We start from the raw sequence: 21,196 nt of genomic DNA, 5'->3' as shown, positions 1-21,196 counted from the left end.
AAAGATAAAAATAATCTTGTTTAGTGAATTCCTAGTCTAAGCATTTAATCACGTGATAATCTGATGGGAAGCAACAGGCAGTTGTTCTTTATCTAATGATGTCTGACAACTAAATGATTAAGCAAACAGCTGTAAAAGTTACTACAGTGTAAATGTTACCTAACTATTATTTATGGGTCAAGTTTATTTGTGCAGCTGTCTTGAAATGCTATATTAAAAAAAAAATTTAATTACATTAGAATTTTATTGGAATGATCTAAATTTTAAAATAGAATAAACATTGATAATCCCTAACTTGATATAACTTGCAGATGGTGTAAATTAAATAAAATGTATGCTTTTTTTTATAATGTTAAACAGAAACTATGCTGAAATAATACAAATAAAACACATATTCTGCATTTATTTGGCAGATGTATTTATTTTGGCAGGTGTTCAAAATATGATGGTGAAAGTTAAGCAAATGAAATGAAAAGTACCTCATTCAACAATGTAATCATTGAATAATGTAACGGTCTATATTAAAAACGTATTTCATCGACTGTAGAGAAATTGGTTGACTTCATTCACTTACACTTGCTATCAAGTTTCATTACAGCAATCATGGTTTCATTACTGCATATGTCTCAATGAATAGGATTCTAAAAATAAGAGGACATCAAATAAAGGTTAGATTCTAATAGCTGGTGCAATTTTTTTTAAGTCCAGAAGTTGAGCAATGTTGTAAGCAGTTTTCTTTTGAATAGTTGAGTGTATGTTTTGGTCGTACAGTTCCTATAATTACACAATAGTTAACTCAGTTTTTTCATAGGAAACTAACATTAAAAAGACAAATATTTTCAATCTTAGATCTATGATACAACAATTAAAATGATGTGGTACAATAAATTCAATTGAAATTTAATAGTTTACTGATTTTCAGGATAAAACAAGAAAGATTAGACTGACTCTTTTTCAAGAAATAGCTTATCTCAATATTAGTATTAGTAAGTATTATTAATACTTTTTGCTTGTTTAATAAAGGAAGAATAAACTATATACAAGAAAAATAACCAATTTGGTTCAATATTACTGTGATTTCTGTTTTCAGTATGGGTGAGAATTATTGCTAATATAAGAAAACATTTCTCACACTCACATTCGTCTTAAACTAAAAAATGTAATGAAAGTTGGGTATGTGTACTTGTATTTGTTTATTCAATGTAGCTGTCTTTTTCTGATTTTTAATGATGACAAACAATTTTTTTGTGATGTTAGAAATACATCACGTCTTCAATGGCATTTGAACTCAGAATCTTCTGAATAAAAGGCAGAGATGCTAACACTCTGCCACAATGTTGTGTAACTTTCAAATCATTGGCTGTAGTACAATATGGACACAGTTTGAACAGTAAATGTTTATTTATTTTGGAGTTGAATTGATTGTCAGAATAATGGCAGTTCTTTCATTTCTCAAACATTCAGAAACCAAAAACTGAGCGTTTAATTTATTCACTTATTACTCAATGGGTAGGCATGTTCAATTCCTCAAATGGAATATTATTAATACGTCTTTAGATTAAATAGTAAAGCTGGTAAATAAATGAATAGCATTTCACAATGCTATTTACTGTGTTGTTAGAAATACAAACTATGATTTTTTTTTAGATTATGTATGAAAATCTGTTTCAAAGCATATTGCTTTAGGTAATGTGCCCCAAGGGTTAAAAAAATATTCAACTATATATTTAGATACATAAATCATTTTTTCACTTCATCATAGTATAACTCAAACCATTAGTCCTAAGAAAATTAAATTTTATGGGGATTAAATATAGTTTCTAAGCACTGGCAAAGAAATCTTTTAAAAGTTTAAATTTTGGGATCATGGCATAGCATTTCAAATTTCTATAGATTTTAAATCCATTCTAATAGTTTTAATTTTATAGCCAAATTGTAAAAACTTTATCTGAGTGTTCTTCTAAAGAAATCCAATTTAGAATGAAAGTAATTTACTCAAGTAGTTTTTATAAATAAAATGTGTTGTAATAACACATAATAAATAAAAGGATGAGTTCTTTTAACAGTGTGATCATTCTGAGCGGGAAAATATATGACTACATACCTAAAAGTGAAGACTCAAATGATCTATTTGTTTTGTTTTTGTTTGAAATGTATTTTTTTAATGTAATTTACTAAAATTAGCCACACTGAAGTGTGGATAACATGAAGAGGCTAAAAATTCAATAAAGCCTGGAAAATATTCTGTTGGATTTAGTTAATAAATGGAAGTGATTAAATAGGAAATACGTATGAGATGGGTGTTTTATAATCACTTGACAGATTCAAATACTTACATGCATTTGGTTAATGTAGTTTAGAGAGCTTAGTGTTGAATTTTAGCTGAAAAGCTTCTACCATGACTGCATAAGATCATCAATTTTTCAAAGAAATCCTTTAGACATTAGTATAAAGAAATATAATCTAATTTATTTTTGTCATTATATTAATTATTATTCTAACTAAACAAAGATAATAATTAAATAGATAATCTCAGTTTCTACTTGGTAAAAGATGAGATACACTAAGAAATATAAGCATAATAAAAATAAGGGAAACTTTTCTTATCCCCTTTATGAAGATGATGCAAAAAATATAGATAAGGTGTAACGTAAAAAATTGTACTATAAATTAATTATCACTTTTAATTAAACTATCTGTAGTTAAAAAAATAATGTTAGCTAAACACTGAACACACTAATTTTTATGATAAATTTCATGACCAGACTTTAATTATATTTTAATTATTTCATCATCAATTAATAAGAGGAATTTTATACAAATATGAAATCTTTACAGATTCATCTACCTGTGTTTTCTTGGATTAATGTACACATAATTAAGAGTAATGATCATTCATGATGGAAGATTATGACTGATAGCATTGCCCCTTCTACAGGATACATCTGTGGATCATGTAACAATAATATAAGTATTATCAAATAATATTATTAATATTATAAAATTATATAAGAGTGTATTACAAAAAATTTGTCAATATATTTATTAAAAATTTTCAAATAATAAATATGTTATTTTTATTTCCTACATTATATAAATGTCAAGTTGTTCATATCAAATCTCATTGATAGTACCAAGATGGCTCAATCAATACCATCACTGATGGGTAAACTGAAGGTCCCAGAATTGATTCCTGGCAAGGCTGTGTTTTTTTTAATGAGAAAGAAAAACTACTTTTGATATTTCCCTATAAAAAGAGACTTATGATAACAAAGAACTATGTAAAAACTATTTCGATTTTTTCTTATAAAGAGAAATGCTATCATCCTAATATTGTTTAAAGTAAATTATACAAAAATACACTTAAAAACAAAAGTACTCTTTAAAAAAAAAAAAACATACAATTTTTCATTGTTGTTTTTTGTGGTTTATGATTAACCAGAAAATTGAAATTATTAGCCAATGGTAGGATTAATTTATATCATCTATGTCTGTGATAGACGTTTTGTAATGCAAAATGAGTGTGACATGTAAAGCACCTAAGGAACGAGAGGAACCAATCTGAGTTACTTTGATAGAAATTATGTTGAGTGTGGTGAAAGGGAGAAAGTATGACTTAACAACTGAATGTTATCTGTATTTTAGAGGGCTTGGCAAATTAATAAGCAACTGCAAATTTGGTTATCGGTTCTCGATAAAGAAGGCAAAAAACAGTTAACCACTTTACTCCTCACTTTTCTAGTGAGTAAAATATGCTATCCAGAAAACACTTCATTTTTTCAGTTGTGAGTTTTTACTTATATCAGATCACCTATAACCACTATGTTTTTGGCATTAAACTTATGCTCTTATAATAAATAATACCGTATATAAATCTATATTCAATGAAAATTATATTTTGAACAATATTTAGTTGAATGAATTCCTTAGTTTACAAAAAAAAGTTCATAACATGTCATTAGCTCATAAAAAAATATTTTGGCATACTTAATTATGACTGCATCTTCAAAATTTGTAATGTATAATACTTCATAATTTTTTTAGTTTTTTTTATTAAAGAAGATAAGGAAGTATATTTCTAGAACGCAAGGGGGCATCATGCATACACCCGGGGAAAATGGAAAAATTGGAAAAGAATAATAAAAAATTATACATATTAAAGACACATAATTAAATGTAAGAAGTAATAAAATTTATGAATGGAAAGTAAACCTTATAAAACAGTAAAAAATGTAAAAGATGATTTCCTGAAAAGTCTATCAGGTACTTGCCTAAAGAGTTTAGATTAGGTACTTACCTAAAGAGGGTGTAAACCTGTTATTGTTTGTGCAAATAGAAAAACAGGTTTTTGAAAATTGTGCAGTATTCCAAGCTATGAAAAACAGTACTGATTTTCAAAGTGAGATGGATAGTGATGAGTCTAAAGATTGGTTTCAGCATCTGGTGTAACCCAACATCTCTGAAAGCGGCATAGTTGTCACGGACAAAGTGAAAATCATCATTCATTTCATTCATTCATTTATCACTGTTGATTAATATAAAAATTACCCAGAATACAGAAAAGCAGATTCCATGATTCAATCATAGCTGAGAAGCAAGAGTTTTGCCATCACAGATGATTTACATCTAACGTAATTGTATATAACAGAAGCCAACCTTGTGCCCCACTAATTCCATACCATTGTGAGTTTAGTCACATTGAAATGATATAGAGATAAGTAAATGACATGTTATATACAATGTTAATTTTTCCTTAAAATCTACAGAAAATTTTATAGTAAAAGCAACAGAAACAGTTACAATCCAACTGTAAGAAAACTACTATTATCATATGCAAAACCTTGAAAAAGAAATGTGGAAAATAAATGAGCTGCATGATAACATCATCATTTCATTAAAAGAGGATTTATCTCAATCACTGTGATCTTCGAAATCTATTGGTGATGACTTCTAGGATTTACATGAAGTTGAAACTGAAGTTTACTGCAGCTATTTTCAAGATTAATATAATGAGTATGTGATTTCATAATAATTAATATAATTTCAAATTCTATTGTATGGTGGTGTGATAGTGTTTCAATCTTTCATTTGAAAGGTCTCGAGTTGCAAGACCTTTCAAATGAAAGGTTCTTTTTGTGAAATCTTCACAGACATGCATGGCATTTTTCATAAATGTTCATTGCTTTTTATCATACATAAGGTTATGTGGTGAATCCGTACTCATTAAAAATAAAAAAACCTTCTTTTAACCAAAATTTAACTTGCAGTAGGTCCAAATAAAATTTTAATCTCTATTTAATTATAATACAAATAGGTTGAGGTATTATAAGTTTACTAATTATATAATTAATATTTAATTTAGAAGTAATTTTTTTTATTTTAAATTTATTTATGGTTGCTGTATTTTCATTACGAACTGGTATCTTCATAACTAGTTTGATTTGTTTTGTAATTATTAATTTTAAAAATCTTAATTTTATAAAAAAAGCTGACGATGATTTTAATAACTTGACCGGCGTAGCTAGTTGTAAAATAAATTTAAATTGTAAAAATGAATTTACAATTAATTTTACAATATTGAAAATATTCACTAAAATTTTTTACGAATAAATTAATCATAATTAAAAATAATTGTTTGATTTTTTTAAATTTTTGAGCTCCCCCCATCAGAAGAGTGGTATTAAATTACTGTAGTTACTTTATTGTTTAACAAAATACGTTTTGAGACCTAAGAATTTGAAATTGTGAAAAAAATTTTTTTCCATTTTGGGTGCTTCCACACTCAAGAGAAAGCATTCAGGTAAAATTAAATTTTAAGAAAATAATCCTGAAGTGTGATAATAAATTTAAAAAAGAGACTTTAAACTGTTTAAAATACAAAGATACAGCTATAATTCTAAATAAAAAATGTTGTAATTTTCTAGGAAGGGGGTGAAAGTTTTTGGCTAATTTTTTTTCTAGATATACTAAAGAGTAAGGGCTATCAAAAAATTAAGATTTTACATTTTAAATGCATTGGGTGACTTGTGACATGGATTTTTAAAAAAAATTAAATTAAAAATATATTTTTTATTTGAGTAGAACAAAGTTATCTTAGCGCAACCACCGCGCAGCATGATCACGGAATGCTAGACGGGTAAGAAGTAAGACTGAGACTGTGGTGTTACACACGAACTCCTGCGCCCGCACGCACGTACGCATTCCATTGGTTCATTCAATACACATAGGTGATGAATGGCAACTAGGCGCGCTGCTTGTTATTTTTCACGAAATTTTTTTTGCATATTTTATTTATTCTTTTTTTTTTAATTCTCAATTTTATTTTTCAGAAAGGAAAAGTACGATAATATTGAGTGGGTAGATTATAAATGATGATATTGTATTATTTTGTTTTTTAATAAACCATGTTTTATTTTAGTCAGTCAAGTGGCTCATTGCCATCCATACCATCGTCCATTTAGGCGTTTTAAACTGAATGTCGTGATTTTTCACTAACTACTTTCTGTTATCAGCAGTCTTTTTCCACCTAAAACCCAAATTCCGTAAAATCTTTCTTAACGTTTCACGCGTAAATTCGAATCCAAATCTTTATGTTCTGTTTTCATAACCGCTAACATGTTATTTAACGTCAGTAACTTTTTATGGAATATATGAAAATTATACACGATCTTAATGCACATCTTTGAAAATCATCGATACTAGCTTATTTTTATTCTTTTTCGAGATTTTCCTGGTGTAGTGAAACTTTCGTCTTTACTAAGTTTATTTTTTTCAGTTACAATTTTTCACCATGTGAACTAATATGCCACATAAACAGCAACGCGAGTTTGTGTTTTTGAACGTAACATATCGGGATTTTCTTCTGATTTTTTTTTTTGTAGACGTTCATTATAATAATTTTAGTCTGCTTCTTGTAGCCATTCTCCGTCCCAATCTACAATTAGATCTTGGTTGAAGCATTACACACCGTAATTCTATACACTATAACTGAAAATACACCAACTGCGGAAGTAGTATTGAAAATATTATATTTTACACTGTGAAAGTATTGATAAATACTGTTTTAACAAAATAACAAAAGGCAATAATATTTTATTACAAACAAGCAAAGGACTAGACAGGAATGCTACCGATGATCACCTTCCCCCTCCATAAAACACACAAATTATTCTATTGCGCATTGTTGTGTTTACGCTTAGATAACTTTGATGACCTCTATCACAGACCAGTGTAGTGGGATGGGCAAACAATTTTTGTAGTGGTTTGAAGGTCCGTTGTTGCCGAAAATATAGATGCAAAAACTTCCCCATTAACTCCTTTTCTGAAGCAACATATAGTTAAAAAAATAAAAATATATAGTCAGCTTTTGGGAGAGGGTGAATATTAAATAAAATTTTTTTGGTAATTTGTGTTTTTGACAAAAATTTCAAATTATGTAGGAAAATTGTTTTGCTAAAATGCGCCAGTACAGATTTGAGATTTTATTTTGGGCGACAATTTTCAATTTTCAATTTTTTGAAACATTTAATACATTCTTTTCTCCCGAAGGTAGATAGGTCCTGTCTACCAAGATTGAAAAAAATCAGTCGACGGAACCCAGAGATATAAGACCAAATAAATAAGCCAACATACATATTACATAAACACAAACATACACACGTACAAATATCTATCTGACAAAAATAAATTTTTTGGGCTTTGAGTGAAATAGAAATTTCTTCACAGATTATTTACAATTTATTTTTAAAAAAAGTTTTTAAATGTCTCCTGAAGGCACAAAACTTAAAAAAAGACCAATTTCTTTCGATTTTTTTACTGCTCTCTATACTTTTCACTTATATAGTTATAGAAACATATATCGTTATAGCTGAGAAAGTAAAAAGTTCACTTATAAGATATGGCTAAAAATAAAATTTTGATAACCATAGTAATTCTGAAAAATGGGGTAAAATTTAGTATTGATTAATTAGAAATGTTATGTCAGCTGCTGCTATTTTTTTTTTTTTTTATAGAAATGATGGGCATATATGTGTATACTTGCAAGAAAAGCAATTATTGTATTAATAAAATATACTCATAATACAATATATTATACTTACTGTATATATACTTATATGCTTGTATAATTAAAAAATGATGGCAACAGTGAATTAATTATAATTTCAGGACCTAATAAAAATGGGTAAAAGAAAACTTTTTAATAGTATAATAATGCTCCTGCCTCAGAAGGAGGCAATTGTTAGACTGCTCGTCGGGTGGCAATCTTGTCGAGTAGTCATAAGACAGCCAGACACAACTTGATATAGGTGCTGGCGAAACGATGACGTCGCTTCTGCCTGCAACGGACCGGACCGCAGGAGGTGCTGCCACAACTGTGGCAAGGAAGGACACTGGAGGGCGGCTGCACTAACGAAACAAAATGCCTTGCTTGCAAGGAGAGCGGACATCGGACCGGAGGACGGGCATGCAACACAAGAAAATGAGATGCCAACTTCTGAAAACTAACAGGAGCGTCACTGCCCACGACTTGATCTGGGCAGCTGTGCAGTCCAATGGTGTGAACTTTGTCTGTGTAATGGAACCCAACCACAACTTGGGTTTGTCTGTAGCCAACTCTTGGCTACAGGGGAATGGCATATGGATGAACGAGTTGATACAGCCATTAGGATGGCTGCATCACCTCATCGCAAACTGGGCATCGCCCAGTAACGTTCCTACGTTACTGGGACATGCCATCCTGAGGACAGAGTCTAGAAGGGGCTATGTTGTTTTGGAACTCACGGACTTCGTCCTTCTCAACGTGTACATATCCCCTAATTGCAATCAGGATTGGTTCTCCAATGTCATCGGGAGACTAGAGCGATGTATTGCAGCGGAAAGAAAGCCGGTGATTTTAGTAGGGAACCTGAACTCGAAATGCATTGAGCTAGCGGGGTTTAGGTTCACACCTAGGGGGTATATGCTAGCAGCCGTGCTAGGAACCGTGGGTATGGTCACAGTGAGTGACCCTGAGATTACCACCTTTGTTGGTAGAGGCAGTGGTTCTGTTGTAGACATAACTGCCATAACAGAAGATGCTGCAACAAGAATTGTGGACTGAAGAGTCCTAGAAGAGGACTACGGCAGCGATCACAGAGGCATTATCTTTGAAGCCGCATGTGGTCATCCACAAACTGGGGACCCGACACCACACTGGAAACCCACGACACGACAAGTAGACAGAATAGTGGAGCTGGCTACCACAGTAATTGCTCTCAGGCAAACAAACGATCCCGAAGAACTAACGAACATCTTGGCGAACTTGTGCCAGAGGGAGGCCATCACAACCCCCCCGTCGAAGGCGTACTGTTTATTAGCGGAATTATCACATTGCGACCCTGAGAGCAGACGCTACTAGGGCCAGAAGAGCTTTGATTCGAGCCAGAAGGAGGCATCTGGGCTGTCTTCAAGATGCCGAGACCTACCGTGTGGCAAGAAGGAAACTAAGGAGTCAGATATGGAAAGTGAAGCAAGGGGCATAAGACAAGATTATTGAAGATCTGAATGATTATCCATGGGGGAGGGCTTACCAAATCGTGATGAAAATATTTGGTAAGAGGGGAAGGAGATTTTCCCCTCCCCCTTTTGCTATGAAGTCAGGCGATGGGGGCGGTCCGGGGACTCTTCCCGGTTGAGAATTAGGACTGGGAGAAGATCCCGAGTGGAGTTCCAAGGCCCTTCACAGAAGAAGAGTCCGGGCCCCGATGGAATTCCAGGAATGATAGTAAAGAATTTGGGCAGACCACCATCCGTGGGCGGTTTTGGATTGTATTAATGCTGCCCTGACTAGAAAGGTTTTTCCCCGATACTGGAAGGAGTCAAAGCTTGTCCTCATCTCTAAGCCCGGAACTGGAGAACATGGAGAAACAAAATTTCGACCTATCTGTATGTTGAATGAGCTAGGAAAACTCTACGAAAGGTTGCTCGAGGACCGTATCTGGACCGAAATTGACGCTACAGGAGGACTTTCTCCGACCCAGTTTGGCCTCGACGAGGGGCGTTCCACCATCGACGCGGTGCAGTATGTGGTAAATTGGACCCAAGAACGTGCGGCTGGAACCTGACGCCGACGCCGGATCCCCCTAGTGGTGCTCCTCGATGTAGAAAACGCGTTTAATAGCGACCCCCCTGAACGGTGATCGTGGAGGCTCTTAGGAACAGGAGCCTAAGCGACTACATCATAGCTATTGTCAACAGCTACCTCCACGATCGGAGGGTTAATCAGAATACAGAAGAACTAATAAATTTTGAGATGAGATGTGGAGTACCGCAGGGGTCTGTGCTGGGGCTGTTATTGTGGGATTTGGTATATGACGGCCTCCTGAAGACGGAACTATCGGAAGGGGCGGAGGTGGTTGCATATGCCGATGACCTGATCGCCGGCCGCACTGAACAAGAGGTGAAAGACGTTGCCAATGCTGCGAATTCGGGGGTGAGTTGCAGAGGAAGCGCATGAGGCTTGTCCCCCGAAAAACGGCGGCAGTGGCGATAGTTAGGAGGCGCCAATTGCAGTGGATATTGATGGAGTAAGGGTGTTGGAGCAGCGCAGGGCGAAATATCTCGGTATTTGGTTAGGCCGGTCTGGGCTCTTCACCATCCATCTTTGTGAGGCGGCGGCGAAGAGTGAAAAAACCGTTGTGGCACTTGGACGATTGATAATGACTCAAAAGAGACCTCGGGCCAGCAAGAGGAAGTTACTGATGACGGTGGCGATGTCTTCAGTAATGTACGCCGTGCCGGTATGGATTACAGTGCTGGACCGACAAAGGAATGTAGATCGGTTGGCCTCTCTGCAGCGTCGTGCGGCGATCCGGATTGCGGCAGCATACCGCACTATGTCCGGAGAAATGGTTGGGGTAATCGCAGGCATTCCCCCGATTAAAATCAGAGCCATGGATCTGACCCGTGTGCAGGGCAGAACAATGAAGAATGTCGCACGGCAACTGATGGAGCAGGTGTGGCAGGGAGCGTGGGATGCCTCTGAGAAGGGTGCATAGACAAGCTGTCTTATTCCGCGCCTGGCCCCGTGGATCCGAAGGAAGCACACATCACGTTACACAATTCCTCTCATGACACGAGGCATTTGGAGCTTACTTGCACCGCTTCAAGATTCGTCAAACCCCGGACTGTATCTATTGCGGACAGATGGACACCCTGCTTCATACTTTTTACGTATGTGACAGATGGGCCGGGAGGCGTAGACTCGCAGGCCTTGATTGGTTAACACCAGATAATACCGTTGAACACAAGTTGAAAGATAGGGGGTAATGGACAGGGGTGTCTACACTGGTCTCAGGCATCCTACAGACCAAGTCGATGGAGGCTATGGAATGGGGCTCGGACTGACTGCCCTTCTTGAAGCAATTGGCGCCATCTCACCCCCAGGATGGATTCAGAATGTACCAAATTTAAGATATAAGTTACTTTCACTTCATGCTGAATTGCTTTGTTTCATGTGCATTACCTGTTTATATTATTTTATGCTATGTCTGATATATTATGTTTATTTTGCTATTTTGTCTTCATATATATCTTCCTCATGACTGTTATAATGAAGCTGATTTTTGCTACTGGTTTGAATGGGACTCTTGTTACTCTAGTGAGATTAAACTGAAATGTGACACTAAACCTCATCGAAGGCTCACGCTAGGCATGATATCCTAGCAATCTCTAAGGGGCGACCTTACTGTCTTTTTTTTTTTGCCCAGTATCATTAGTTTTTATCACTGTTCATGTATGTTAATTGTAAGAAGATACCTGCTTCCTTTTCTCTTTTTTGCTACTGTTATATTTGATTAATGTGTTTAGCCATGTGCTAAAGATAAAGATTAACCTCTAGTTATATAGATTTCTGTCAGGTACACCTTTGTCTCATATTGAGGTTTTATTCTGTCCTAACATGTATACTCTGCTGTGACTTCTTTATTTTGTGTATTTATTGTCTTGGTCTTATATATTTCTCCTTATTATAACTGTGTTTTCTTATCACATGTTTTGCTTTCCTGATATTTGTCATCTAAAGGTGCAACCCTATAAGCACTTTTTGTAAGCGGTGTTTAGGGGGGGTTGCTGTATGCCGCATAGGCGAAGCTGGAACTGGTCCTTTTATTTGTGATAAAAAAAAAATTATCCACCCATCGGACCTTCCCCTCCTGGTAAAGATCCAATGGGTGGATAATGCTGAAGGGTGATGGTTAGACATCGCCACGTCACATAAAGTCAACCAAGGCAATGTCTTCTAGGCAGTTACCGGTTGGCCTTGTAAAGTTAAAAAAAATAACAGTGTAATAATGTAATTTAGCAAAAGTAATTTGTACAAAGAAATTATAATTTCCTCAATGAAAAATCAGTTGCGTGTAGTTATATTAGTATTCTAGAATAATCCAAGCTTATCAGATGCTTATAACCTTTTATTGTAATTAATGTGATATTTATAAATGGTAAACTTCTTTTCTGTTACAAATATTCATGTTAAATTCATTGAATATTATTATTCTTAAAAAAATTTTACTCAATGCCTTCTCAAGATTATATTATTCATCTATGACATTCAATGTATTTTAGAAATAGATTTCTAGTTTTATCATAGTTCATTTTGTTGTTCAACTATTTATCATGATAACTGAAAATATAGTATACAAAATGTAAATTTTTATTAAAACATATATAATAATAAAAACACAAGTTGACTGGAAAAAAGTGAAAACTGAACCATACTAATGAGTCACTTTTATTAAACATTTTTCAGCTTTGCTACAGCCTTCAACCTTCCCTCTAGAAATACTATAAAAAATGTGGTGTTACTGCTTCACTTCTAGCTTTAGCAAATTAAATATCATTATAATAAAACTACATTCTACAGGATATTTCCCACTGTAAAGCTTTCATAATGTGAATTTTAACCTTTCTTAAAAAAGGAATAATAAACACATTGAAAATCTCAAAAAGGATGATATAAAAATATTCATAAATTAAGAAATAAATTGACTAAAAAAAACAACAAAACCTATAATTTTTTTAAAATGTAACCTTATATTTAAAAAAAAATTATTTTTAAAGAGTTTAATACAAAGTAGCTTACCAAATAAATGTCATTCCAATTTTTTAAATAACCAAACAATATATAGCATAATAAAATTATGATATAAATAAATAAACATATACATGATATATATATTTTTTTATATTGTATTAAATATAAACCACCAAAACAGTAATTAGATAAGTTTAACTTACCATATTAATTTCCAATAATCGATTTTCATGATATCCCACATCTTTAATTGGTACTAAATTGAATAACTACATTAACATATATTTTTTTAATAATTTTTCATTTTATTCAAAAAATTTTTTCAGTTTTAAAATTTTTAAATGTATATTTATAAAATGATATTGAAATGTATAATAAAGGTACAACTGTTATTTTGAGATTATGCTGAAGCCATCGTCATTTTAACAAACTGTAGCCTGACCCTAATTATAGTTTTATAGTTGGTCCAATGTTTAGTCCACAGTTCCCAAGTCCTATTAATTAAATGATAACAGTAAAAGAGCACTATTTATTACTTGATGAAAGCAAATCCAGTTAAAAGTAATAATCTTATCTGGATTTAAACCAGACCTTATTACCTTATTACTCCTGGAGCATAAGAACAGAAGTTAATGTATTCCCTATCCCCTCTAAAAGACAAATTAAAAAAAGACAAATTAACTTAATTCTTTATAACAGTAAAACAGTCTAGAAGTTCTAAAAAATCTTTGTAGAAGATTGCGCTTCTTTACATTATATCAGAAAGTATGCAGTACAGGATGGACTACTTTAAATAATTACTGAAGATCAGGGTCAAAACTCATATCAAGGGTTTTAGATAATGGTTCTGTGATGCTTAGAGGAAGGGGAAGGAGGAGAGAGAGAGAGAGTGTGTGTGTGAGAGAGTGAGTGAGAAACAGAGAAAGAGTGGTTTTCTAGAAAAATAATGGAAGTATTTTGTTTAGTTGAAAAAAATTGAAATAAACTGAAATACTTGTGAAAACCCATCTAAAATACTGTCCCTTATATAAGAGGCATTGTGGTTTATTTTATTATCTATGATAATTAATTATTGATCAGCTATTAAGCTATTTTTTATAGAATTTATGTGCTATACCATGAACTTACTGTTGATTGCAACAGCATTTAGTAAATCTATTAAATTAAATTTAAAATCACACTCTGTGTAAAAAATTGGTTACAATATATAGTTACTAAATATATGTTTGGTGCTTAAAGTTGCACCTACAGACTTATTCAGTATTTCAATTGCTTCAAAACAGAGCTTTGTCAGTAGTTGCAATGGAATGTATAAAAATGTTTCAATTGTTTCCAATATGGAAACAACATGATTTTGCAACATCATAATCTCAGTACAAAAAACATGGTGTCAATATTACATCCCCTATACAATGCTATAGTATGAATTTTGTCAGTTAATAATGTATATAAATGGTGTTTATTTTTTAAGATTGATCAGAGTTATTATAATTACATTCACTCTATCACAGTTGTCCATCAAAAAAATTATAACTTTAAATTAAACTTTCCTGTTTTAAACTTGTGTCAAATACAATTTGAGTGCGTAATTTTTAACATTTTATTGAAAAATCAGCATATGTATGGTGAACTAATCTGAAAAACCACTAGTCATAGTAAGTTTACAGTTTTCAAAAAAAAAATGTAACTATTTTTATCTTATAAGCAGTAAGAAAAGTATACAATAAACGAAAATATAACTGATGAACTGTTTGTTCTTTAAAATGTTGTGTAATACTACACTGACACTCAAATCATGATTCCCAGCAAAAACGTTTCATATAAAAATTTCAGGATCACATTTTTACTGTGAATTGGGTAATATCAATAAAAATAATAATTTACAGATCAAAATCAACTTTGAAGAAAATATTCACCATCTTAATGAATATATTAGTATTAGAATATATTATCAGAGATAAAAAAAAAAAAATCTGTCATTTTAATACTTCCACTTTTATGCATACTTCTAAGGATAAATTGTAAGATTATTAAACTTATTTTATTTCTTAACATTGCTTTTTACTCAACTACAATATTATGTTTGTTAAATATTCTTACATTTCTGGATAAAATTTGGAAAGGATATAATTTAGATGTCTCTTATAGTTGAATCTAATTTATTTCTATTGTATAAAATGCTTAAAATGATCCTTCTGGGAAATAAAATAAACAGAAGAACTGTGTAATATATCTAGGTCGTCTGGGTGAAAAATAACACTATTAATCTTACGGAATACATTGCACAAATTTACAAGCAAATTTTTTATTTTACGTACAATTTATTTCCTCTAAAACTAGAAAAATTCATACACGCTAATTTTTAATAGACATAAATGAATATAAATATGTTTATAAATAATCTATTTTAATAATACTATATCAATAAAGAAAAGTAAATGGATAAATAATGCATTTAAGTATATTTTAAAAATAAATCCACACCAATATAACTTATAAACTATTTTCTGTGAATCTACAAAAAAAATTTTATGGAAAAACATATAACATAAAATACATCCAGCAACAAATACATATTGTCATATGTATTTCGGACTGTTACAAAAAAAAATTCAGCAGCAAACTTAAAAAAATATTCAGCTAAAAAGAATTCTGAAATTAGTATTTATGCACTTCCCTTTTTAATCCATATCAAAGAAATGTTAATTTATTTATTCTTAATTTACTATTTAAACCAATTTCTACATAACAGCCTCCCGTTAGAAAAATGTTCTTTTGGGGAGAAGAATCCATAGTTGTGTATTATTAATTTACAAAACACGCACGCACGCTCGCACGCACACACACACACATATATATATATATATATATACACACACACTAAAATGCACAGTTTCTTCATACAAAAATCATCATTGAAACCTCTTTTCTTCACGGTTATCTGTCCATCTTATGAGTCTTCTTCATGTTCTACTTTCATGTGGTTGTCATTTTCATATGCGTGAATGCAAGATAAAATATTTCCATTCTAAAGAACCAGATGTAGCATCCTGGTTATGGCAGTCCTTTGCCAACTTTTTTCAATAAATTCTGCTTATCTGAGTTCAAAAAGTATACCAAAGTATTTGTAACTTTTTTTTTACTTACTTTATTGATCTATTAACTGTCAAATTTCCCTCCAACTAATGTGTATTTTGTTTATCTTACAGTAATAACTAATATCCAGCAACCATATATTATTTTGTTTCAATAAAGTACAAAAATTTTATTTAAAATAATTCAGTATCTGTTCTTAAAAGTAACTGAAGAAAATTATGGTGTTCTGTATACATAAGTAGTACTGCTGCCTGTTTTAAGAGTAGTTAGTAGTTAAAATAAATTAGAATATATGTCAAAAATATTCTGTTCACAAACTTAATTTACATACATATTTCCCTTATGATCTAAACATATTATCTATATTACATTATACAACATAAACAATATATGTGATCTACATATATTTTAACTTATATCCAAATATACATGATCTTTTGTTACTAAACGATTGATATATATATTTACATTGTAATATTAATTTTAGATTATTTTTCTTATAAAATTACACAAAAACTTTTAATATAATATTAAGTGAAAAACTTCTTGTCATTCCTTTTTTAAAAAAAGTCTAAATTGATTTTTTAAGAAATATTCTATATTTATGTAGAAAGTAAATATTCTGTAAGTGACAGATGACTAAGTCATTTATTTTTCCATCAGTAAATTATCGAATATTTTTCTTTATTTAAAAGAATTTTTTCTTATACGTATATTCAGTATAACCTTAAGAATTTTTTTTTTTTGCTTGATGATATCACCACAGAAGCTTAAAGCTTATGCATGTGATATGGAAATGGAATTTTGTAGCGCACGAAAAATGCCATGCCTGATCAGGATTTGAACCCGGGACTTCCAGATGAAAGGCTGAGATGTGTCCACTCTGCCACGGAGATTGCCATTTCCAAACAGGTATTTAAATTTCTGATAAAAAATGCACATATATAAAACATTTGCTGAGGTATTCAATAAAGATTTTCACCAAAGACAGATTTCTAATTTAATTTTGAATCAAAAACAATTCATGTTTTCAAATCTGTTAAGTCACCATTGTTAATCTGAAATGTCATTATATCATTTAAAAAGATATCATTTACAAAGATTTAATTCTTATTAAAACCTACATAAGTATCTCAACTAAACTTTTTCTTCTTCTAATTCAAAATTGTCTGAAGAAGTATAAAAATAATAAATAAACGTAGAACATGCAGATCCATTGCTTACTTTGTATCTAATCTGAATATAGGGAAACAGATCACCTTTTTATTATTAAATTATATCAAATTATAACTATTAAATAATAATCAAATAATTATTAAATTATATCAAATTATTAGATTATATATCAAATAAAGACTTTTTTTAATTATGTTTTAAATAAATCCCTTTACTTAATGTGCATGATTATATTTTTGATTTGCCTATCAAAATCAATGGTAAAATAGCACAAACAAAAATTAATTTACATTTTCTTCACAGTCAAGTAATTGATTCTGATGTAATTATATGTATTTTTCCACAAACAAATCATGTAATTCTACATTACCATTAATATTTCACTTTCTACAAAAAGCAGAATATTACATTGTTACTTTATAATGTCTCTGGGAGACATTATAAAGTAACTAAGTACCCATCTGTGGGTATGATCTAGATATACCATTTGAAGTGAAACTGGCGAGAGTTGCTTTCTCTGAAGATAATGTTGTTAAGGTGAACAGAGTAACTGTTTCATTTGTAGGGTGAATATCTTCTGCATTTCAGAGAGCTTTGCGTGCTGACATGAAACAGCATATCAGTAAATGCTGACATACTGAAAGAGGCAATGGAAAAATCACTTTACTCCTCACATTCCCTGGTAAGCCTGACATGAGATAATCAATCTCCTTGAGGATGGCTATACTATTTCTATGAATGATTGTGTCTCATGTAAGATCATCTACAAGTTTTAGTTTATGGCACATAACATATATTCCAATTTGATTAAAATAAATCCTGCATTTATTAAATCAGAAAATAAATGTAGCTACAACTTTTTTTCATCCAGAAGAATTTTATGGAATTGCTCTTGGTATATCAATTAATTTTTTTAAATCGGCTTTAAAAAATGTTGTTTATTAGATTTTAATGTAGTAATCACATAGAAAAATTAGATTATTTGTTTTATGCATTTTAAAAACTATTATAACTAAAAAAAAATAAATTTCATGAAAAAATACTTATCTATTCTATAAAAGTAAATTTAAGCAAATTACTTTGTTGTGTTCAGCAATAAGAGTATTCCATTAAAAAAAAAATATATATATATATTTCATGGAATATACCTGAAAATATAATTTATTCACACATAGACAATTATAAATTATACATGCATAAATATGGCTCCCATTACACACACAGACACAGACAAGAATTTTATTTAAAAATTTATTATACTAAAAAAAAGTAAAATTTAATTATTAAAACAGCAATAGTGCTCCGTACATTTTATGTTTTTAATCAGCTTTTAAAATTACCTCATAATTTAAAGTGAAATTTCTAATACTGCTGGAATGGAATGACTCCAATGTTAATCTATGTAATTAAATATTTCCACTAGGTTGCATTTCCCACATATTAATTAAATCACTTCCTTCAGACTACTTTGTAGACTTCCATTATTATCTTCTTTTTTTCATTTAAATGAACCACAATTCATATTGCAGTAAATATATTATTTAAAATTACATTGAATTATATGCATTTAAATTTTTTAAGCTATTATCAATTATAATTATTAATACTAACATAATTTTCTAATTATTACTTCATAAGAAAATCACACAGTAATCTATGAACAATTATAAGTAAAAATAGAAGAAAAAGATTTAATAATTACAATGGGAACTCATGCAAGGGTAAAATAAGTACAACAAAATAAATAAATAAAGTATAATATTTATAACTTACAGAAGGCGCCTCAGTAAATTATTTTAAATTTCATGACGCAAAATACAGTAAAAAAGTATGATGACTTGATTTTTTCATTTGAACTAGGGAGTTACTGGGTTTTTTCAAATATGATAAAAAAATTTGTTAGCATATGTGGCTCTTCTACAGAAAGGATGAGTTGACTTATAGGAATTTAAAAAACACATGTGTTCGCTCACATACACTGAGTTATGCATGTGGTTAACACACATAGCTCATTATGTATAACGATTCACTATAAAAGGTGAATCAAAATACAACTTTAATAATAATGCCTATTAAATTACATGTACACATTTATAAAGTACATAAAATTTTATTTCACCAATAACTTCTTATTTTATTTCATTTTTTCTTTATTGTTATTTTTTAATTATTATTTATTGTAATTTTTTTTCCAATTAAAGTTAATAATTACTAATAAATCAATATATTTTTTAAAAAATCCCTTGTAAAATCCAAATATTTCATTAATTAAAATTTCATTTGGCTATAACTTTGGAACCAATGAAAGTAAGTACCACTTATGATATATCGTTGAAAAGGTCTCAATCAGGGCTTATTACTGCAGTTAAGAAAAGGTCCTCGATTTTGGGCTTTTTTTGTACACTTTTGGTTCAGTCAATTGCATTCAAAAGGGGAGGTGGACAATTAAATATTACAACAGTCCTGAATCAAAAAAAATTTTTAAATTTTAACATACTATGGGTGATCGTTTTTGAGTTATGCGAGATACGTACGTACAGACGCCACGCCGAAACTAGTCTAAATGGATTCAGGGATGGTCAAAATGGATATTTCCGTAGAAATCTAAAAACCGAAATTTTTTGCGATCAAAATATTTCCTTTACTTTGTACGAGGAACTAAAAAATTAATATATGAAAACAATTATAAGTTTAAACGTAAGTAATCATGATATAAACAATTTTTCCCTTACTTTCAATTTTTTTTTTCTGTGGCATGTTAACCTTGTAACATGTTTACACAGGTTAAAATCTCTAACAGAGACAAGCCATGAATTGAATCAAAGGTATAAGAACATCGTTTTATTTTAATTGGTTAACGCTATTAATCTTATTGTAACTATTCATCTATGTATTTATTTTTCCAAATAACATTTTTAAATACTTGAATTCTAATTTTTTTTATTTTTTTTTTATTATTATTATTTTTTATTAAATATATTTATAAAAAATGGTATTAAACACATTTAGTTTTAGTTTAATTATTTTGTTATTATAAAATATTTATAAGCGGGCGGTCCAGAAAGTAACTTACATTTGTGCCTAGCGTGGAGATGGGTGGAGATAGAGCCGCCATCTTTAACGCGTCTTCCCAAATCAGCTGATTTGGAAGTAGAGAGTTACAGCGTTCAAGTCCTAGTAAAGCCAGATATTTTTACATGGATTTGAATACTAGATCGTGGATACCGGTGTTCTTTGGTGGTTGGGTTTCAATTAACCACACATCTCAGGAATGGTCGAACTGAGAATGTACAAGAACGTACACTTCATTTACACTCATATCATCCTCATTCATCCTCTGAAGAATTATCTAAACGGTAGTTACCGGAGGCTAAACAGGAAAAAGAAAGAGCCGCCATCTTGGCGTCAAAACGTTTCTACACTCAGTACGCACCAAGCTGTCGTAGCGTGTGGACTGTGGTCGTTTTCTACTTTGTTCGTTGTGAATTATTGAAATGTGCGCTTCAATAGAAAATCTCGCGAGTTGTGAGGTGCGTTCAGTGATTAGGTTTTTACTGTCAAAAAAACTGAAACCAAATGAAATTCATCGGCAACTTTGTGAAGTGTACGGAGATGGAATAAGTGAAGTTGCACTGAGGCAGTAGTGCATTTAGTTTAAAAATGCCGCACAAATCTTCATGATGAAGACCGCAATGGTCGGCCTAGCCTTTTGACTGACTTTGAAAATCAATGTTAAAATTCGTGAAAATTGCCAAATCACGATTACGAAACTCTCGCTTCATTTCCCCCAAATTTCACGAAGTTTACTGCACGGGGAAGCTTGGTTATCACAAGTTTTTTGCAAGATGTGTG

This window comes from Lycorma delicatula, chromosome 2, assembly GCF_047948215.1.
Source record: "Lycorma delicatula isolate Av1 chromosome 2, ASM4794821v1, whole genome shotgun sequence".
NCBI lineage: Eukaryota > Metazoa > Arthropoda > Insecta > Hemiptera > Fulgoridae > Lycorma > Lycorma delicatula.
The sequence above is the reverse complement of the archived record's forward strand: the minus strand, read 5'-3'. Positions refer to the sequence as shown.